The following is a 23,984-nucleotide window of genomic DNA, read 5'->3' on the forward strand; positions in this document are numbered from 1 at the left end:
CCTGCCCGGATTTCCATATTTAGGGAACTCGGCTCGTACCACCCCAAACCTCGGCTCCTCGCCCCCGCCCTCGCAACGATACGAATAAAACGTGCGGCTATGTTTCAGACGCACGAATTACCGCGGTGGGCGGGGGCGCGTTTTCTGCCACCCGGTTATTCCACGTACGTACGTACGTAACACGTGTGTACAACCCGTACGTACCTACGCCGAGGCACCCACGCATGTAAATATCGTACCGTACATATTTATTTGTACGTACGTACGTACACCGTGGCGTGTCGGTGAACTCACGATCAGTCGGAGGGAGGCGTGTGTAACGCGGCGCACTGCTTAATGGAATTATTAATAACGTGTACCCCCGGTCGAGCTTAGTCGAGATATTTCACGCGACAAAATAATCGAGCCAGGTGCACACGTACGTTTCGTACACACGCAGGTACGTGTACGTAACACGTGAGGATAGCTCCGCGAGCTGTATCGAATATGAGGTCGTGTAACTTTATCGAAATGATTCAGCTTCGACTGAGACGTGCGCGATTTGATGTAAAATAATTTACGCGAATAGACGTAGACGTGTGTCGCCTAGCTCGCAATCAGAAATGAAACGCATCCGGTGGGTCTGGTGAAATTGAAACGAGCGCGGTATACGTATCGCACTTTAATCGCAAGTATAAAAGTGGTGAGAGGAGGAAATATTTTATTAACGAGTTTCTTTTTTCTTTTTCCTTATTTTTTTTTTTTTTTTCGTTGTTTTTGCCTTTTGGAAATCAAAAGGATTTTATCAGTGCTTTCGGTCTCTCGTTTTAGTTGTTTTTTCGTCGGTGAATTTAAAAACGAGCGCGTGCTTTCGTGAAAGGATGATACGAATACGGGTGTATAGTCTGCCGCATCTGATTTCATTCGTTTCAATTTTTGTCCCGTATTTTTCTGGTTTTAATTTCACGTCGTTATATTCCACACGCGTGTCGAGAATCTTTTTTTTTTTTGTCGATCGACGAATCTTTCTTACCAGGGTATCTCAATTTTTCTGCTCGGAAAAGCGAAAAATTGGCGATAACTTGATCAGTTTTGGAGATAAATCAATTTGGATTCCAGATTCGGATTCCTGAGATCAAAATACATACGACTAGCACAGGAAACTCATGAAAAAAATTGTTAATCGTTCGTTCTCGAGATACGAAGGAAAACGTAATCGCAGGTTAAGCGGCTCGAGATTTCATACTTTAGCGCGCCGCCATCGAGCGCTCTCGATCTCGTTCGTGTTCCTGCCACTCTGCAGCGCACTGGTCTCGCTGGGTTTCTCGCAGTTAAAAATACTCCTATAAAATATGACCCTCATGCAGTCCACGAACAATTCGGGAGCGAGCTCCTGCTCACCGATACAAGGTGAACCCACGTCGGTTTTTCCAGCACCCATGTTTACACGTGCGTCAGGCCATGTGACCGCCGGCACGTCTAGACAAACAAAAATAAATCACGGCTTTTCAATTGGTGTTGAGGTGTGAAATTCTTTGCACTGATTTTTTTCTCTGCAGTGATTTCAAGTAGGTGTTAAACGATCTGTCAACACCTGATTAAGATCTTGTTCACACCTCATAAATTAACCCTTTGATCCACCTGATCGGCGGCATCCTTTTGCGGTATTTCTGCGAATTCTATACAATCGCAAACCGTTTAAGAAAGTACATATGTATGAGTTCAGTAGTTAAATAGCTAGGAAGTATACTCAGAGAAATCAATTCTGTCCCATGTTACCCATGCTAAAGCACAAGCCTGCAGTTCAGAATTGGAGGCACCGAGTGTACCTAAAAAAAAAAAAAAAAAATCTACATGAATTTTTTCTTTTCGTGCATTGCGTTATTATACATCATGAAAGGGTAACTGACAATTTGTTTGTTCATTTTCCAACATACAATAATTAATAAAATTGTTTCGTCTGTAATGAAATTATATCTTTATTGGCTAACAGATTTGATTATAGAATAGTAAAGAACGGAATGAAAGATTCATACTAGATATCATCTGTTTGATCTGTGGCTGAAATTTTCGCAAATATCATTACACGACTCACAATTAGATTCTACAGAGGTTGAATATATACCGCTTGGATGGTTGAAAAAAAAAAAAAAATTCAATAGGTTGAGTTCGTAAATGCTGTCGGGGTTCTCTGAGTTTATAAGGAGACTCGAGAGAAAATAAAGAGAAGAAATAAAATGAAATCTTTATCCGATCTTCGATAAGTGGACAACTTTTTGGAGCCCTTCCACGGGTATTACCTATTGTGCACACGTATACCTGTACCGAGAATATCAGCGTTATGTACCCCACAAAGTACGAGTTAACAAGAACTGTTGGAGCAGAAGAAGAAAAAAATTAAGAGAGAAGAAATATTAATATTTCGATCAGCAATGACCACACCTCATGAATCAGTGAAACGAATCCTGTAAAATCTGAGCCCACCGCCAATCTCGTACGCTTTTTGCTAACGAGCGAGGAGCTGTACACTTTTCAACGCCACATGTACCACATTTGGAGGAAAAAGAAAGATAAGCGGCGAGTTATCGTTTAAATTACGTATTCATTCGAACCTAACGAATTAACGCGCTAGAATTCGAAAAATAAAGTACGTAAAATTTTTCGCCCGTTCCCACGGGAGTTTGGAAGCGTCGGTAGTTATGTACGTGGGATTATACCGTGTCGTACGTACACGTATGTATAGGTAACATATGTACGTAGCGCAGCTGAACAACGTTGCCGGAATAACTGAACCAACCACCGACGGTTTGTACGTTCTTATAATTAGACGGATAATATAACGTAGAACCGCAACGTCCGCTAGGAAAACCGAAAGAGAGATAATACGGGAGATAAAGATGGAGAGAGAGAGAGAGAGAGAATGAAGTTGAAAATTGTCTGGGCGGAAGGAAAATTAGAGAGAAACTGTTGGCTGCCGTTTCTGGTGGTTGTTGCGAATTAGAACGACGCGTCGGAGACCCGTTTAACGAATAATAAAACGATTAAAACAGCGACGAGTTTCCATAGCGAAATCGTGTCAGTGACACGAATATCCCGCGAATTTCCTTATCTGAAAATACGTGGGCAGACACGTACGAGCGGAGGTGGAAAAGGCAAATAGAAACATCGCCTATTACCCTACCACGCGGACATCTGTATTCTCGTTCGGCGATAACCCGAACTTTTCGGCGTTCAATTTTCAAAGTTCGCGAGGACTTAATTGTTCGACCGATCGGAAAGGTGATAAAATAAACCGTCGTCGACGGACGAGCGAACGTCGTCTACGAATGTATAAAATAGTTTTCTTCGAGACAACGACCGGTACAGGGAGTGTTGAGCCGCCCGTTAAATAACGTAGGGCAAAGTGTCGGTTTCCGGCGCGCAATCATATTATACAGCGGTTAGAGTTTGGCGTCGCTTTCGTGCCTCCGGTACATTAAATAAACCGGTAGGTTCGGCTGCGCGAAAGCGAAGGGTCTCGGGGAATCGATATAATTATTATTGACGAGGTGATCGTCGTCGACGCCCGTCGGGGCTCTTTACGAGTTCAACGCCGCCGCGAGTATTAAGATAATATTCCGACACCCCGCTAATCGCGAGTACAAGGTGCGAGGGGGATGGGCGTGCGAAGGTACGAAGGTGGAGGAAGGTGGCGCGGACGGTACACGCGGGCCGATCGTTTCCAGTTATCAGCGTGCAAGACCGAAACGTCGATATCCCCCGCGAAGAGAAAGGGAGTAACGGCGTAGCCATCCTCCTTCACTTCCATTCGCCCATTTCTTCGCTGATTGCCGGGGGATGAATAATCCGCCTTCCTCGACCCATCCTCCGGCCGTATTCTCGATCCTCGATCGTACCGCCGCGTCCTAAATGCGGATGGAATACACGTACACCGCTTACGTACATACCTACCTATGTATCGCCGCTAATTTTCAAACTCAACTAGGCGTATAGTATAGGTGGAACGTACACGGCGTACGGATACGTGGTGGAGCTTTTGCTCCTTCGCCGGTGCTTCTGCCGCAGCAGCAGCGCGCATATCTATATACACGTAGTCGCGAAAGTCGATCGAATCTTGTTGGCTCTTCGGTACTATACGTACAAAACCTAGAACTACCGGTGTACCCGCTCCGGCAGTTCCAGTTTTCCAATACCACCGGAAACTTCAAATTCAAACTGCAGCCCGGCGGAGCCTCTACCGCTGATACGGGCCATATACGCCCTTCCTCTTTTTATCACGGATGTACCCTATGAGCCGCGGAGCATCCGACATACGTAGTAGCCGCGTATGTACATCTTTTCTCTTTAGCCGTGTTAGCGGTATGCGCTATCTACGCGGCAAATGGAGCTCTCCCGGAGCCGTAGAGCGTTGCAAACCTCCGAACGCAATTCGTGACTTTGCACTTATATGCCGCAGCTGCACAGCTGAGCGCGGAAGCGCACCCCACCCTGTGCACATGTACTCCGATAGAAATAGCCGGGCATGTAGTACGGTGGTAGTACATATCATCCGGTGTACCGGGCTGCATTTCGGCAAAGTTCTTTCGACCTTCCGACGCAAGGTTCGCAGTTTATGTATCGATGCCGCTGCCGTACCTACCTATCCCATTTCGGTAAATTATTCCGATTCCCGTGGGTCCACCGCGAAGTTTTTGGTTGGAATATGGCCGATGCAACGAAGAACCAATTCACTCACCGATCGACTGCGGTGCCCGTGTATACCTCATTCGATTTCGCGTTTGACGCGTCCCTCGGAAGAGCGTCTCTCCCGGTCCCGTCGCCTCCGGTTTTTTCCCTCCTTCTCTCGCGCCGAGTGCGCAAATAAAATGTAGAATCGGAGTGAATATTTCCCCGTATCTAGGCAGATTTCAAATTGATCGTCTTGGCGTGTTTGTTTCCCCGGATCCGTACGCACATAGCCCGTTGAAAATAAGAGAAGATAGAAATTATTAAATGAATAAACTCCCTCGGGTAAACCGCGTGCAGGGTATAAATAGAGAGAAAACCAAAATGTGAGAAAATAAAATTGTCGTCGAAGTGAGAAACACCGATTGAGCATCGCGTCGTCCTCTTTCTTCGTCGATATCTCGGCGTACACCGCGATACACCTGTAAAGAAATGCATTTCATTTCCCGTACACGTATACCGGTGCATGTAATACGTTGAGTGATTTCTAGTCTGACTGAATAGTTTTTTAATTTTTTTCTTTTTCTTTTTTTTTTTTTTCAATTCGATTTATTTGTTTTCGTCGTATACGTCGCGCCGTAATAGCTGAAGCTAGAAAGGTTTGATCCTCGGGATTACGTATTCCATTTCTCCTGCTAATGCCGCTGCCGCTGCTGCTGCTGCTGCTGCTGCTGCATTCGTTACGATGAATATTTTTCTATCATCGAATCGAATAACTGCACAATGCTTTTATTTATCTTGGATGTAGACGTGAATATTTTAGCATCGTTTTGAAATTATTCACAACACTTTTTTCTCCAATTTATCGTCCGTCTCCATTTTTCTATATTCATCCCCACGGGATCGCCCCTCCTGCCGCATTTCCTCCTATTCTTTCATGGAATAGTGAGGAGTGGGGGGATGAAACGAGTGCATTTTCTCTAAATTTATAATTCACGCAATCGTTGAGCGGAGTAACGCTTTTTCCACGGTTGAGAAACGTCGGGAATTCGCTCATTGTCAGAAGCGTGTTTTCTCACGGCGATGATAGTCGGTTGGTATTTCCCATTGAGACGCGCGCAGTTTGCAGGAAAAGCAGCTCAACTGGTAAATTATACGCTTCTTTGACTCTCGTCACGTCTTCGCGTCGTCGTCATCTCAACAGGTTCGCGTTTTAATTGTATTTTACACTCGCACGACGTAAAACTATAAGGCTCTTGCAACTTGACTCATTAAAATCATACAGTTATTCACCGACGCACGTGCAGCTCCGCCTCTGCGAACACTCGAATATTTCCTCGCGAATCTCCTCGTCCTACTCCTTCTTCTCGCCCCGTCGCATTCGATCGAGCAAATTTGAAAACGGGAAAAACTCCCCTCCGTATTTCTCTCTTTTCGGATTACTACTCGTCGTTTCGTTGTCCGTCCGTCGAACGGTGGGGCGCCGCCGCCCTTGAATCGAACGCACTTACATAGGTATGTACATACGTGCCTATACACAGCTAATTCTTTGCCCACCCAGACTCGGTCGCGGGATGAATTTGAAAAAGCAATTAATTTAAAACGTCGAACGATTCTTCGGTAATTAAATATGTTTCACGTCGCTTGCGCGGTCCGACCGACAATTCCCTCCAACTATGGTTCTGTTATACATATACATGGAACGCCCGGTCGAATGAGGGAGAGAAGATCCTGATGTCAACCGTTGCCGGATATTCTGTGGATGAATTTTCGGAAAAAAAAAGAAAAAGAAAAAGAAAAAAAAAACCACCGAATTTCCCAAATGCGGAATGTCGGTGCCCACGACCTTTTGACCCAAATTACGATATGGTCAGATTTACGTATAATTGCGCAGGTATTCATACATTCATCGGGGGGGGGGGAGAATCGATCAGGCACCGTTCTGTGTTGGTATACACACGTTTACAGATGTTTTATCCGATCGTATGGGCGAATTATTATTTCAACGTAATTATTATACACAGAAGCTGCGCCGCGGTACGGCGTCGTTAATTGCGATTTGAATTATTTCTGAGGGTAGAGGGTAAGTTCGTACAATAACTGCCCCATCGCGCGAATAATTGTTTTGAAACGCGATTTTATTAGCGTTCCATGTTCATGTTTGTAAAGTGCATAGAATTACACGGCCATGCGAAACAATTATAAACGCGCGCCCGCCGTCCTCAGAAACGTGAGTATATAAAACGACCGAACCTGTAATAAATGGTGCACGCGCATAACATTACCGATGCCCACGATTTCACATACGATACCGTGTTTTTTTGCCTTTCCCGGTACACGGCTGCCGCGGCTCTACCGGGTTAATTGAAATTCCATCGTCATCGATTGTGCAGCATGAGAATTGCTTTACCGTCACGATTCCGATTCGCATTAGTCGCGTCGTACAGCTACAACGCAGGTGCGCACACCTTATCGCGGGATAAAAGACACGGATTTCGGTTTCGCTACAAACTTTTACTCGTCGGTTTCACGGCCCCGATGTGGTCCAAGCGAACGTGATCGAACGTGACACTGTGCATTTGATGTACACCAGGTACTTACAGATCGATTATTTGTCCGTCTAATCGACCGAGAGCCTGAAGGGATAGCCGTTTATTCGATCGAACGCGATTGGGAAAGGCGCGATTAATCGCCGTTTCATATTCGAAGTAGGTGATCAGCGGCCGTGAAACGTATCCAGCGTTTCGTAGGCGATATTATTATTTTTCTCCGGCGCATCCACCGAGGCGTATCGGAGTTTATGAAATAACGGAGAAACGCCACGGGTACCAGTAGCGGTCTGAGGAAAAACGTAGCCCGCCGGAGAACAATGTCGTGAATTTTTTCTGGAAAAAATGAGGTGAATCGATGAGGCGTTAAAGTAGATCTTGGAAACGCGGCTCACATCGAGAGGGAAAATGATGCTCCAGGAGAAACACGTACACCCCGACGTCGTCCGCCCTGTCCCTATAGCCGAGTGGCCGAACGCCTTGCAAATCTGAAAAGCGTCGAACCCGTCGACGACGTAATTAGCAGTCGATAATTAGTTGATTACAAATTCGCTAAATATTCCATAGCTGTGACACCGATCGCTGGATATCCAACTTTCGGCTCATTGTCAGTATCGAAAATTTCCTAGATCTGTTTAATGCAGTCGAATCGTCGCTGCGGCAACAATTATCACAGCTCGGCAATATCATCCTGAAGTTTTTGATCCCCCGGGTGTGTCGGCGGGGTTGGTGCGGTCGGTTAATTGTGAAGTCCGAACTGCACACGCGTACGGATACCTGGGTGTACACGATACGTGGAACGAGCCTTGTTATGTCTGTTTCCACATTAAATTATGCAAATGGGTCTATGACGCCGGGCCAACGAGGTCGAGAGCAATTAATGAGGAATTAACGCATCGGGTACGAATGCGGGCGGGCGCCGGTCATGTGATACACCACGGAACTGACAATGAGACCCGTCTGACCTGGTGCCGCCGTCCCCGCCCCCGCCCCCGCCGTCGAACTGCAGCTCCGCAACCCCGTGCAAATACGATATGCACAATTCGTCCGTGCGGCGTGACCTACGCCAACACACATATTTTTCCCAAAATTGCCCCGCGCAGGCATTGCATCCCAATCTACGTGGCTCGCATCCGAACGTCGCATCGGGTTTAGCAATGCGATTTATTTACGTTTCCCGACGCAAACGACGTTTATCTATCCGAAATTCAATAGACTATAACTAACTCTACGGTTTAACGGAACTAGGGTCCATAAATTAATACCTCTATCATCGCTCGACACTCGATTAAATTAATTGATTCGCATCGATCGCCCTGTTTTTTTTTTTTTAATTGCGTTTCCGATCCTTTATATTGCTTAAAAAATGTGTACACGTGTGTGTACGCGTAGCTCTCGTATATGAAATCTAGAAAAAGAGAAAAAAAAAACAGAAAAAAAAGGAAAAATCCGTCGGTACCTTCTATCGCTGGGAGATCGAGTTAACTCGATCGCATGCAGGCAGAGTTGAGCCGCCGAGCTGGATTAAAACAAGAGAGTGTATCGATTTATCAGTCTATTTATGGCTGCGAGTAAATCAACAACTAGTTATAACATATATCGCAGCTTTTCTCGGTGGAAACTTTTACAGGCTTCCACATAGTCACTCTACAACGATATCATCGTTGCTCGACAACAACTTTTTTTCATCGTATAAAAATTGAAAAAAACCAACGTTCGTTTGTTGCACTTTATAATTCGTCTCGATTACGTAACGAGTTACACGTGTATCGAACCAAAAAAATTTATAGAAAAGAAATCCGAGCTAACGTGAATGAAATTTATTTTACAGGTGATACACCACTGTCTGGCTCTGCACGCAGCAGGTATGTTAATGCGAAATCGTATACTTATCACCGTCAGATTTGCGGTAAACTTTTAGCTTCGGTCATTTATTCAACTCCTCTTTTTACTATTCTAATATTTTAACTTTTACCATAAGCTAGAGTAACTTGCCGAGTCCAACTTTGACTCGTTCATTTCCGAGGTACACAACTACCAGACTTTTTCAACAAAGGTCCCTCGCATAAGATGTACACGAAACGTCTTACCATCTACACCGCGCAATATCTGTTTGTACGTATAATCGGTAAGCAACCCCCGACTCCGGCTTCTCCAACGGCAAATCATTCGAGAGGGTCGGACTCCGTCAAAGGATGTGTATGGATATAAAAATCGAGGGAGATGAGCAGAGCGAATAGGGTCTACGTACGCTCGTTAACACGTTCAATTGAAAAGATCAACTTCAATGATACGCGCGTTACAGCGTAACTTTGTCGGGACAATATATATATATACTGTACGTCTGTATCTACATCGCGATAATCATGATATCAAACGTCGTGTCGTCGCGACGCTTTTACGCTCGAATTGACCGACTGTTTTAGAGGCAATAACTCCACTCTATATATACCTATGTACAACGAATCGTGCCGACGAGTGAAACTTTATTTTCATTCGGCTGTGTCGAAAAACCGTGAAAACGACTAGTCGTCGTCAGACTCTATTCCCTCGATTTTTGAGAAAACTGACGCGCGACGGACGAAGGGAAAAAAAAAATAAATTTTCTATACCTCGTATTACCGAACGGTGCGGCTAGCCGCGCAGCTTGTAGAAAAGACCGCGTCAAGTCGTCGTGGTCGGTGGTGGTGGTGGCGATAAAAATCGTTGCAGGAAAGTTGGCGGTCGCTCGATCCCGGAAAATGAGCTTAACCGTTCGCGTATAGCCACCACCACCACCACCACCACCACCACCCCCCTGCCCCCCGGTGTTGGTGGCGGTACCGCGACGCGAACGAGGGTGAATCGGCTGGAATTGGTCGAGAAAATGATGACTTACCTCGCTCGTTCTTTTCGCTCGAAACTCCGCAGCCAATAATTTCGCTGTACCTGTAACGGGCGAAGTAGCAACGGCAACGGCAACGGCAACGCCACCAACACCGACGCCCCGGTGCAGCCTCCTTTATCTCCGCTTTTATACTTCCGGTGGCTCGCCTGGCGTCGATTCATTTCTATATCCTCGCGTAATCTGCACCGTTGCAGGCCTTCGCCGCCATGCCGTGACTCTAAATATACTCTTCATTTGACGTACGACCACCACCCGTCGATGATGAAAATAAATGAAAAAAAACAAATATATATATATATACGGAAGCTAGGCTCTGATACACCCCGTCCGGGTAAACGATTAGCGCATCGTACGTACGCGGCTGTATACTCCGGTCTATTCCGATCGTTATTTTTCATGGAGATTCAACGGCTGCACTATTCCCCCCCGAATACTTACGGCGCATTTCTTTTCGTTTTCAAACCCCCGGCCACCCGTGCAGCTATAATAACATCGTTCGATACAAATGAGCGGGGGGGAAAAAACAGCTCGCGCTGGGTGTTCGAGCGAGTTCGAGGGAGGTGGTAGTTTTGGTAAATTAATTTGCGAGCGACGTTAATTAATTTGCGAATATAACGTTATTGTACCCAGTTTTACCGTTTATTACATATTCACCTCGTGACGTCGCACCGCGCGTGAGCGTCCTCTTTGCAACGAGGAGATTGCCGAAAACCCTCGGTAGCGTCCTCGTTTCGCCCGCCCCCTCCCCCCGCCACCCCGTGGAATCGTCGGCGTAACATTTGGAATGTCTCAAGGTCAACGTCGGTTCTTCGCCGCCCGAACCGCGGCCTGAAATTGAAGGAGGAAAACGGTGACGACGACTCTCCCCAACCGCCGTAATACGTATAGCCGAAGGAAAGTTAATTAACGTTTAATTAGACGTCAGACCGTTATTAACCACCGAATGAATTTTATTAACCTGCACCACCGCAATTTCAATATTATGTAATATTCCCTTTCATAATTGTCTCGATCGACGTCGGCAGTCGACCGTTTCCTTTTTATTACTCTCAGTTTTTATAGCGCTTTTTAGTTCGTGTATCCGAATATTCGTAATCGACAATAATCATTGCCCGATTGCCACTTTCGAGCAATTGGCTCAATTGATTAGCGACGATTGAAAGAAATCACAGAACGGTGAGAAAAGTGAAACGACCGCGAAGGTCGTCGCGTGATAACGGAAGGGACACCAGCTACTGACTGAGGCGAAAATCTCATCGCCGAACGTATTGCGATCTTTCATCTTAATATTTCATTTTCTTCGCGCTCTTCCACTTCTTCGCCGTAAAGAGGGTGTCGCCGTCTCGGAAATCTTGATCCTTACTACCAACCGAATGATAAAAAGAGGATTACAAAAAATGGAAACGACAAATACATAGGAAACATAACAGCTACGTACCAACCCCTCGAGCTAAGACGAACAACACCGAGAATTCTTTTCCAAGGCGTTACGATTTACGCGCTTAGCCCTCTTTATGCCACACGTTCATGAGTATACCTATACCCGCGATTCGTATACGTACAGAGAATACACGGGAGGCGTAAAAATCACGACGAGTCGCGCCCGAAAGTTTTGCTCCAATATACATAAATAAATTCTCTTTCCTACCCGCGTATAAACTCCTACAGGGTGTCCGTGAAGTTTTCTATGATCCGATAGCTCGTCTGGACCGTACCATCCTCGAAGAATCGGATATCGAAGAATTACAGAAATAGAAGAGTATCGAGCGCGGATTTCGTTTTTTTTTTTTGTCCCCAACCGTTCTGAGGATCAGCCGACGACGGTAACGTTTCGAGAACTGAAACACCTTTCGCGGAAGACACCCTATGCCGCGCGTCATGGCTGCGAAAGATATTTACGCGCGGAGTAGCTTTTCCGAGTTGGAAATAGCCGTCGTTTTATCAGACGAACGAGGTACCCACCCCTGTATGCGTCAAGGTTACATATACCCATGTACACGATAGGTACAACGCGTACCGCACCTATAAGCTTTGTACCTGGATATTGGGGTGGGTTGAAGAAAATTTTTTCTTTTATTTTCTCAGCATGGGAGCAGAATTTGTACTTTATAAAAAAGGAACATTTTTCGAATGTGGAAAAAATTTTTTACTTGATATTTTGAGGTAGCCCACTCGTTTTTCGAATGAATAATTATTCAAGTGGGATACTTCAAGCAGTAAAATTTTGTTGGCGCGTAGCAGCGTAGCGCTTTGTTGTGAGACGTCACCTTGGGGGCTGAGCAGAGGTGACGCCCCACAACAAACAGCGCGCCCGTGGCTACCTGGCTCCAGCTAAGCTTGGGTTTCCTCGTAGACCAAGAACTCGAATATTTCGACCCACGCATGGATTGCGACGAATCAAAGTGGGTCTACGACTGAAACCGATCGGTATGTATTCTAATTTTTCTGCACCCAACAGCGAATAATTGATGATTACTTGATCGATTGCATGAGTAGATGATTTCAGCTTTCAGATTTGGATTCCTGAGCTGATTATACGTGAGATTACCCTTGGAAAACCAAAAAAAAATCGATTTTTGAGCAAACAAAAAATCGATTTTTGGGCCAAAAGTAAAGTAGTATAAAAATTGATTCTATTACACTTCTCTGACGTATTTTGACCTCGGGAATCCGAATCTGAAAGAAAAATTGATCTATCTCTAAAATTGACCGAGTTATCGCCGATTTTCAGCTTTTTGGGGTCAAAAATAAAAAATTCATTTTTTAATCTATCTTAATGTAATTTGGGCTCAGGAATCCGAATCCGGAAGAAAAATTGATCTATCTGCAAAAATGACCGAGTTATCCCCACTTTTTCGCATTTTTTGGTACAAATTTGAGGATATCTCGAAGGGAAAAAATCGTAGCTCAATTTGGACAACGGATTCGTGTTCCTGAGGTCAAAATACGTAAGAAAAGTGCCACACGATCAATTTTAAAAAATAAAAATTTTTGGTCAAAATTTGAAAAAATCGTAAGGGGTACCCCTTGGAAAAATCTCAAATTTTGGCCAAAAATTTTTATTTTTTAAAATTGATCGTATGGCACTTTTCTTACGTATTTTGACCTCAGGAACACGAATCCGTTGAGAAAATTGAGCTACGATTTTTTCCCTTCGAGATATCCTCAAATTTATGCCAAAAAATGCGAAAAAGTGGGGATAACTCGGTCATTTTTGCAGATAGATCAATTTTTCTTCCGGATTCGGATTCCTGAGCTCAAATTACATTAATATAGACTAAAAAATCAATTTTTTATTTTTGACCCCAAAAAGCTGAAAATCGGCGATAACTCGTTCAATTTTAGAGATAGATCAATTTTTCTTCCAGATTCGGATTCCTGAGGTCAAAATACGTAAGAAAAGTGTAATACAATCAATTTTTAAACCACTTCACTTATGGCCTAAAAATTGATTTTTTTTCTCTTCTTCAAGAGTAATCTCACGTATAATTAGCTCAGGAATCCAAATCTAAAAGTCAAAATGATCTACTCGTGCAATCGATCGACTAATCATTAGGTGGAAACATTTTTTTTGCTGGAAGTACCCCACTTGATTAATTATTCATTCAAAGAACGAGTGGGCTACCTTAAAATATCAAGTTGAAATTTATTTATCAACCCACCCTACTAGATATATCACCCGTGATACGTTCGGACGTACAGCGAATGCAGATGTTTTCGTCGCGTTTCCTTCAGCCGGGCTTGTTCTTCGAATCGAGAAACTAAGCCGACGATGAGCCGAGTCGATGAAAAGGTGAATCTGTCGGCAAGGGCGCGCCGGTTATGCTACCGTTCGAGAAAATGTGTGGGGGAGGGGTTAGAAATGAGAATGGGTTATGTAGGGGAGGGATAACATTTCAAGAAATAATTAGAGTCACGTAGATCTTAGCTTTGTGCTAACAGCCCAAGAATTAATATCCCTTTTCGGAATTAGTATCTCTCCGAAAGGGGAGCGGGACAGAGAAGGGTAGCGGGACCAGTGGGGGACGGGGAAAGAAATGGACGAACAAACGACGGGGTAGGAAATGTCCTTGTTTTCTTACACTACCGCTCTCCGTGCTCGGTACGCTGCTCCCGCTGTTGCAGCACCATTTCATTTCTTCAATATTACAACTTTGCTAGATAAAATATAATTAATTTCCGGCTAACGGGAAAGCCTCGTTTATTCTCTTATTATACACACCCCTCACCCCTCACCCCGCGCTCTCCCACCGCCCCCGTGTTCGGGCCCAGACGTTATCTCGTGTTCCTCGATTTATGACAAAATAAATTCGTTTCATCATCTAATGGAAGCTAAAACCTCTGTAGATGGCGTAAACCGCTGCAAAATCAAAAGGGTGCATCCCCGAAAAGTGCGCATGAAAATTGAATGAAAAAAAAAAGTAAGCGATTTTTCGTTGAAGTGGTTGTCAGATTCGACGCAGTCTCAGATCTCGACTGTATCATTTTTCTCGTCGCTGTCCTCGTGTGTCGGTGATACATCGCGATTGTGCGAAGGTAACATGAGAAACGGGAAAACAAAATGGGACAAAAAATGTCATCGGGGTCGGTCGTTTTGTGATCCGCCCGGAACGGAATCCGTCATCTCACACGGTGCCTTTGTGCGATAAATACGAATACACCGGGACGATGACCCGTAACCGGAAGACGAATGTTGTGCTCCCGCTGGTTCTCTTAGCCCCGACGACGCGTGTACAAAGACCGCGCGGTATCTGCTCAAATTAATTGGAATTTCGGTGCGGTAAATTAGCGAGGAATACCTCAGTTTCTAATGCTATTACGCGAATACGCTCAACTCTATGTGCGATCCCCGTAATATGTGTCTATTATTCGTATTCGCGCTGAGCTTAAACAATAATCTCATAACCCCGCGAAAGCTCACTTGATTCTCGGCCCCCGCCACCCTACTTTATTCCCGAGGGACTCGTGCGCACCGTCCGATTCATCCCCCCCCCCTGCCATTAAACCTCTCAGCACGCTGACATTACCCGCCGACGTTGCGTCGTTGCTGCATGTAACTGCAGCTCGGAACTGCCCTATGAATAATTTGAGGGAAATGGAAAATCTCCGACCTTCAACGCTTTCGCGAATCACCGCTCACCCGGCCTGTATCGGGTACACGCGGTGTTCCCGGCAAAAAATTGCTCGGTGTCGTCGGGTCGATTGGTTTCAGTCGGAGCCGCGATTCAGTCGAGGGACTCGCGCATTATCGAGGTACGTTTACGTGTCGGGTGGTGTCCGCGCTAGGTAACTCGCTCCGCGTATTTATTTTCGCTTTGACTTTCGAGGGGTAAAATTTACGCAGATGATACAGCACGTCGGCATTTGAAAAAAATTTGCACAGCGTGTCCGTAGCCGGAAAATCGCGGAGTGTATCCGCGTTGAGCGATACACGTGTACGGAGCTTGTATACCGACGTGTGTAATGTGTGCACACGCGTATCTTGCCCCCGCGACACGATGCTGATGCAGGAACGTGAAACGGAAAAAAATGTTATTACGCCGAGGGAAAGCTTTCAAATATCATGGTACCATAAATTCTGAAAGTCTCAACCCCGGGGAGCGCACCGGCGGATGTGTATCGCGCGCATGGACCAAATATGCGGAAAAATTTTTTGAAGAGAAGTCGAGAAAAAAAACTTGGATTCTACAACGCGTCGTACCGCCCTTGTACCTTGTACGACACGCGAATAGAATTTGTCGCTATATCTCCATACTATTTGGACGGTGGGTGCCGAATACACCGAAAATTTTGTCGTTCGTTGCGTTAATTAATTAACCAATTAATCAGCCGAAGGTAAAATTAGACTTCAATTAATCGGGCTCGGATTCGAGGTGGTCGCGTACATATCACTCGAACTCCGTGATTCCAGAGATTCGTATAATTTTACACCCGTCAATGTGCGCCGGATGTTTCGAGTTTAAAAATAATTAAGCGACGATGAACCGGCGCTGCGGCGGTGCTTCTGGTGCATTCCGTCGTTTGTACGTTTATTTTCGCGTGGGTTGAAAGTACGCGTACTTTCTCTCTATATTCCGTAGGAATTTATGCATACACGGAGATGGTGCAGGGGAACTCGACGAAAGTAGTGGTTTTCGGGTACGAACCGCAGCAGCGGTCCACGTGGTGGATGCCTGCAGCTGGGCGTTTCGTAGGGAGTAACAACCGGGTGCACACGGTGGAATGCGCTCCGGCAATTCTAAATATTTTTCCATAGCGAGAATCCAAATTTTCAAACAACCGTCGCCGCGCGGCCTTATCCGCTTGATATTAAAACATCACGTTCGTTCGAGGAATTCGGTAATTGCACCGAGGCGCGTGTGTTCGTTACCGCGGACGATCGCTAATTGTACGATAAATTTCCGCGGATCCTTTTTGTCCTCCGATTCGCCTAGCGTTTCCGCTTCGTCGCACAGTGGCGTATCGCTTCCGCAAGGACAATTCGGAAGGGTTATTCTCTTTCGCCGGTCAGATATCTCGGCGTTTACCTCACGTAGCGCATTGATCTTCCTCTTATTTGTCAACATCGGTCTTACGCAACGCTCACCCCCTTACGTATATAACGTAGACACACGCGCGCACACCTTACACCCCTCGACTCGGGGTCCGTACCAATAACAACCACCGACGCTACGACAACAAGTGCGACTCGCCCCCCCCCCGGACTCCCCGTCGATCGAAGGGCGACGATCGTCTGGCTGGTAAGGCCTCCCGAAATCGCTGAGGTATATCGCTGGTAAATACATTTGGAAACTTAGTGAATATCGGAATACCTTCCCCTAACCAAGGGGTATAAACGTATCCTCTCCTCGTCGTTCTAGTTCTTTGGTAAATATTGACGGTTGACGGCTACGCCGAAGTTGGCCTTCTGACTTCCATATATACACCCCCATCGGTGGGTACATATTGTCAACGTCAACCGACGCCGCAAACGTCGTTCCTTTTCTCCATCCGTCTCCACGTCTCCCCGTCCTCCCCGTTCGCGAAATCTCCGAACTCATCGTATCGCACCTATAGCTATGCCCTATAAAGAATAAGAGAGTGGCGGCGCGGGATACCCACGTATTCTCTCGTGGAAAATTTTTAACCCCGCTTTTATAGTCACGTCTACGTGATATCCGCACCTTACGGACCGACACACCGAAAAATATCAAGATCGTCGACTAGGAGAACTACGCGCAGCTGCAGTTCCCGCGAGTTCAAAGTTGTTTTAGCCGACAAACTCGTTCGATATACCCGCGAAATTTACCGCCGATATATCGTACGTATATTATTGCAAAGTTACACAATATGGTAACAAAATTGAAAATGGAATAAAAACTGTAACGGAGTCAACGTAACTATAAACGAGGCGAAATTGCGGGGTGGTGCGGTGGTATCAAGATCGGAATGAGTCGGATCGGAAAAGTATAAAAGCCTCGAATTTGATTGTTTAAGACGACCAGAGGCGCGTTTACGACTAGAATGTGATGTTCAGTTGTTTGCTTCTCTCTTTATCTCGAATGATCCTAATTCGGAACTGCAGTGTTGATTTTCCCGACGTACAACGATAATATCGTCGACTTACGTTTGTTGGTTTTCAGTTGATACTCTCGCTGTACCGAGCAATAATATTGACGGGTCAAATATAAACAATACACCCTCTTCTGTTTGTTTTTTCACCCCCTCGGACAGCGTTAATGATGACCCGTGCAAACTGATAATTCCTCATCGCTGAAACTACGTGTTGTGTGTTCTCAGAGTTCGTCGGAAAATTCATTAATTTCGAAAAATTGTTCTGGAAAACGAGCAGCCCCTCTGATTTACAATCTTCATTCGATTACCGCTATTCAACATTCGAATAGACGTTGTTCAACGACCTACCGCTTCGCACTCACCTAGAAGATTGCTTTGCTTTTTTAATTTTTCAACTCCCACGTTCAGAATTTTTTCATCCGATTTCCAAATTATAATTTCCATTCAATCTAGACAACGTCTTGGGTTATTCTTTCATGATAATATTTCCAGTCTAGTAGAAAGGGATACGGTCGATCGCAGTTTCTGTGTAGATGAGCGAATGAACGAAAAGAGAGGAAATTCTTTCTCCGCTGCAGAGCCGCTTTTTCAAACTCACGGATGAATATAATAATTGAAAATCTGAGTTACGAAGTGCCAATCATCCGAAAAGTTCGCGAGTGGAAAAACTCTCTTGTTCTTTGCACCGTGTAATATTTTAATTTATTAATTATAATAAGAAGCCAGGTTCGAGCGGCAGCGCGCTCTGAGGGGATCTAATTATTATTTTCTATACTTTGTGGGGTGCCGCACGAGGAAAAGGCGAGTGCTCGTAATCTACGGACTATAAAGTTATTTCTAAACTCGATACGGCACGACTCGGTTATATACACCGCTGCGAGATGCTCCTACAACAATTACCCGGTGGAAGAACAAAAAGCGCAAAAGTGCCACGTGTAAGTCCGTCGCTTCGCTAGGCTTATAATTAATCGAGAGCCTGATTCATCATTTTTCGCTCCCGAAACAGATCGCCGCTGGATCATGAAATTAATTGACCGCCAATAATTGGGGGAACGTGTCAACGGTCGAGCGTCAGATTTCATCATCCGGACGGAGAAGCTATAAGTAGCTTTGGTTGATCGCGGCGCTATCGCAGAGCAGATCCGTACGGTTGTTCGTCAAAATCACACCCTCGGCACCTCGAGTTGTACAAACAAACGTCACGTACGGTGAGACTCGCGTATCCGATTTCGCGTCGTTGTAGAATTCAAGAAACGTGACACGTCGTCATGCGACAAATGTTTGTCGGATGATTGAGGAGAATTAGGGGTGAAATTTGTGCTACGGTCGGCTTGGGTTTCAAGAGGAACTGAACTAATTTTGCGAGGTAACGGTGCGACCGGAGGCGTCGCGGCCATGAGAGACCGGAATCTAATTCTCGATTGATTTTCGCGGACACCTTCGCGACAGTCTGGTATGCGCTCAATTAGCCGTACCCTAGGTAGTGCGGCGGTATTTCGCCGGTGTGGAATGACGCCTGACGTTGATTTGGGGGATTAATGAACCGCCCTGTGCCGCCAAATTCGTTCGAGGTGTCGTCGCAGCTATCGACGTCACTTCGCTACACGCTCTGCGTATACATATTATAAAGGGCATTTAGGCTACACCGTAATTACAATTACACTGGGAGGACTCCCCCCCCCCCCCCGTATCTCGCCTCCGTCGTGTCAAGTAGAACTTTCTCGGAGTTTCGAAGGCGAGGTAAATTTCGAATTATTTTTTTCCCTTTCTCAATGTCAGAGGCAGACGACGTGTACGAGGTAATGTCGAGTATCGAATACGACCTCGTTAATGCTAAAGTAAAAAGAAGCGAGTAATGTATCGTGAGTATTGAATCGGATAGCTCGGAGGTTGACAACCTCCGGAGCGAGTGACGGATTTCCTCAGTTTCAACGTCATTTATAAGAGCAGCTGGCGAGGTCAAGGGGCAGAAATAAACTAGAAAACCGCATTCTATATATATACACGCGAGGACCAGACGACCCTCGCCAGACAACGTTTCGATTATTGTTCTGCGACGTTGTACAAACTCGAGGTCCTCCTTCAGGAACGACGCTCATTTGTCCAACGGTCCGACGAGCATTTATTATCCTCGAAAGAAGACAGCCGAGAAGGAGGGCGTATTATAACGGTGGTTCTTTATCGCTCATAGACCGGAATAGAGATGCGCAAAACGAGAAGAGAAATACGTCGGAAATTGAAACCGGAGTGTGAAGTCCGACTCTCAAAAATCTTCGAGCTACGTTATGAATTTTTCGCGTATAGAACGACGCGCTGATAATAAATGAATAAGAAATCAAATCACGGTGAGTATGGCAAGGTGCAGGAAGGAAATAGTTCAGTTTTCTGATATCAGATTGAGATACTCAAAAATAAATCAGAGTCTGATATTTTTCGCAACTCTATTATATAAACTGATTGAAAACTCCCTTACGAGTAGAGGAAGGATGAAAGAGTTGTGGGGGCCGGAGGATCCTTGGGTGAGTCGGTGCTATGAATCACTAGAAGAGGAAGGAGCGAGGGTGAGGATGAAAAAAATAGAGAAGAAAATACGTGCTCGAAAAAAGGAGGAAGAATAGGGGGGAGGTAAGAAAAAATAAAGAATAGGGTGAGGCGAGTCCTTTCGAAAGAAAATTAGGCGTGAATTTGGAGTACGCGACGGTGTTATTTTGCTCGACTTCCGGTACGATTCCTCGTCTACTCTAATACCACGCCCTCGTTTTCCCATTACATACCCGCCCCCGCGGAGGGACGGGGAAAAAAGAGCAAATGAAGCTCCGGAAACCGGGCGACGAAAGGAAGAGAAGAGCTCGGATACTCCCGGGGGTTCACCACCTCTTATACCTACCCATACCTCGTCCTATCTACTAAAGTATCCCACCTACACCTTCGACTACCCTCAGCCACGGAACGAAGGGAATCCACCGACCAATAAGTGATCATTTTCTTCCCGCGGCAGAGGCGGCGATGGTCGGGCGCCGATAGAAATCGACCCCCGCACTTGACCTAATCCCTTTTCAATTGCCGAGGAAATCTTATGTATAAACCATCGCGTTTCATTCGCGATTCTTTTGTAGTACAGAAATAGGATTTCAGGTAAATTCGAAGCATACTCGCTCGTTCGACTATGCAATTGTTTTCGGCTTCTGATGAGCATTTTACTTATTCAATTTCCTACGATTTTTCATCTATCCGGACTGTTGTTTCCCGTTCGCTGTTACCCTTGTTGTTGTTGTGTTGAGGAATACCTGCGGGAGGTCGACAGCTACGGCGAAGTTTAACGTACAAGACAACGACCGGGGAGGGTGACCTTGTTATACGTTGGAAGATATAGGGCGGTGCCTTTTTCCCGACGCTGTATAAGAGAGGTCGGTGTACCACCTTGACCATAAAAAAATGAATAAAAATTTAAAGTTTAGGTAGCAGAAAAGGGAAGTGGGGTGAGTAAGTGTAGGAGAGGCGAGGGTACGACTTTACTCTATGAAGGCATGTACTGTACATAACCCATATTATGTTTATGTACTTGATACCGAGTTCCTCCTAGCACGCGAAGATAATAAGATAAATAAAATATCTTTAGGTAATAAGAGGGGGACCTTGCGCGCCGTGCATCGCGGTCCCTTCGGAAGCATTGCAAATTTAAAATTATTTAATACCTTGACTTTTTGCCAAATAAGGAACTCGGGAATTGCAGGGAGAAAACTCTTCTTCATTTTCTTCTTATCTAGGTTATTATAGACGGGACTGCAGTTGGGTACTGAAAGAAAATTGATTCAAATATATTCAAACTACATCAGCCGTCGTAACGAGAAAAGAGAATTCCAGCGGTAAAAACTATATCATTGAAAATTAAAAATATAAAACCCAGACGTTCGTGTCTGTACATAATGAATTGAAATCGGCCGATGTAGATGAAGGATCGTCGTTCTCAAAAATTCTATATCACGCTATTGGTCACAACGACGAACACGGCGTTTTTTTCTATTCCGTCCGACTGAAAAGTGTTCAGAAATGTAACAGATGTGAATTATTTATCCAGGTTGAGTCGCCCAAGATTGAGAGGCGCGCATATTTCGGTATTTCAGACCGCGGGCTTACGAATGCCTTTTCGAATTGTATTTAATTCACTCCAATTATTCTCTGTGGGAGAATCTTTTTTTCTGTTTTTATTTATTTTCATTTTTATTTTTTTTTTTCTCAACACTACCCCTCCAGCGATATTAATTTTCAACGTCGCGCGTTGGCGCGCGCGGTGACCGAAACTGAATTCCCTCTTCCGAGCGCTTTATCATAAATTGCTTATTTTAAACCCCAGTGCTTTATCCTAGATGCTTAAATACACACAGACCTACACTCACACCACTCGCACTGGATTCTGGGTGTCCCCATCACGCCGTATAACACGCCCCAAAGCTTTTCGTTGTCATTCAAATTAGCGACAAAGTAAAATCGCGGATTTTCACCGCATTTCGCAATTGGAATAGAGACGGTAGCTTCACCTGATCCACATTATAGCATCGGATCGAATAACTTCCCTTAATGCTCGCCATTCTGATTCTTACAAAATTATTATTTTTTTTCTTGCTTTCTCGCGGAATCGAGTGACACAGTTTTCCGAATATTCGCGTACCTCGTGCGTCCGTGGGGAAAATTTACGCGTGACTCTAATCGCGGCTGAATAATTTTTGCAAATTACACGCACCCCATCGTATAATCATTCTACAAGAAAACGCAATCCGGAGGGATTTAATTAGCTGTCCAATTAGAGGGAAGACAAAGAAGAAGAAGAAAAAAAGAACTTTTTGGGCTTTCGCCGACTTCAATGACCCGTTAAAGATATGTGATAAGGACGCTGAACGAAACGTGTGAAATAAAAATTGAGGAATCCGTGCACCGAATCGATGCTGCGATATTGACGAAATAGAGAGCGAGAGTAAAGGTTAATTCACCACTCGCTAAGAAGAACAAAAATGAAGAAGAAAAAAAAAGAGGAGCTAGGAGAAAATAACTTCGCTGACTGGCACGTGCTGTAAATTGTAGTTTGGAAGAAAATAAAAATCTAGAGCCGGATGGCCACGTTGCAGATAACTCCGTACAGTATTTCGTGCGATGGGGTAGCTTTATTCGAAAACAAGCGGATTGGGTGCTCTGGGTTCCCCAACAAACTCTGCCAAGCAGTTTCACGGAGATCATCGACCACCGCGTTGCCGCTGCTGCAGTTCAACTTCTATTTTTTTTTTTATCAGCCTGATCCTCACTCGCCGTATAGGTATTTATTGACCTTTTCGTTACACGTATACCTACACCTACACCGGGTCGAACACCGTGAGAATTAAAAGCCCGAGGAACTCGTCCGCTACCGAATCTCCAAAGTTTCTCATTCCCCGATCTCGTGACACCCGGACTGCAGATTTTTTACATCATGTTTCGCGGTGAAATTTCTCGTTTTTTTCACCTCCACACCCTTGTATTCAACAGCTAAGGAACAGCGGAAGCTGCCATATACACATACGCGGAATACTCGGCAAACAACTGGCGTTAAATTTTTAAAAAATTTTGTCATTTACGTTTTTCTTTCCTTTGCTTTTTTTTTTTCGTTATTTCATCCACCCACTGTTTCAAGAAAAGCTTTGAGCCTGGTATCTGCCCGCAAAAAAGAAGGTGAAACGAGTCGGTAAAAGAAAAAAACTAACGAATAAAAATATGAAAATAAAAAATTAACAGATGAAAAAAAAAAGGCAAGTCTCGCAAAGCGCTCGACTCGACAAAAAAGTTTTTACCTTAGCGGTAGAGAATTTGCGGTTGTTCTCAGCGCCCGTACCGGTTTTTTGGGGTCGGTGGCTGAGTAATTCAACCTAAAAGGTACGTACAAAGCTCGTCGTGGTTTACTGGTACCTACCGGTGTACCCCGCTTCCGTACGGTACGAGATGCTCGCTCTTTGCCTCGCGTGCTGTCGAACCAACGACTATAATAGGCACATGACCCAGGTTCCTCCTCCTGCTGCTCCGACGAGATAAATCTCTATATCTGCCCACCTGCGGGCATTTTGCGTATCGCATTTAATGCGTAAAGACGTATACAACGTTTACCTCTACGTCGCGTCAAAATTACGCCCTTGACTCGGTGGTGCTCTCGCTTCATTTTTTTGCTCCCAAAGTTTCGTAGGTGTTTTCATTGGCAAAAAAAAAAAAAAGGGTTGGGACTACGATCGAGGCGAGCCGCCACGGTTCTTCTCGAACTTTCTTTTTCTCCAGCCAGTTTGATAATCTTGAGTCAGCATTTTTCAAAAAAAAAGGGGGAATCCGTCGTA

General features: G+C 45.1%; 1 protein-coding gene across 5 annotated transcripts in view; it reads left to right on the forward strand.

The window, feature by feature from the left end:
- Window positions 1-23,984, forward strand: part of LOC105693119 (amphoterin-induced protein 1-like) — a 167,562-nt gene that overhangs the window by 59,678 nt on the left and 83,900 nt on the right. For 4 of the 5 annotated variants that reach the window (XM_012412822.3, XM_048655332.1, XM_048655333.1 and 1 more), the window contains one exon: window positions 9,025-9,058. The exons of the other annotated variant lie outside the window; for it this stretch is intronic. The gene's annotated coding sequence lies outside the window, so the exon portion shown is untranslated. The remainder of the gene's footprint in view (window positions 1-9,024; window positions 9,059-23,984) is intronic. 5 annotated transcript variants of the gene reach the window in all.

This window comes from Athalia rosae, chromosome 5 (genome assembly GCF_917208135.1).
Source record: "Athalia rosae chromosome 5, iyAthRosa1.1, whole genome shotgun sequence".
Classification (NCBI taxonomy): Eukaryota; Metazoa; Arthropoda; class Insecta; order Hymenoptera; family Athaliidae; genus Athalia; species Athalia rosae.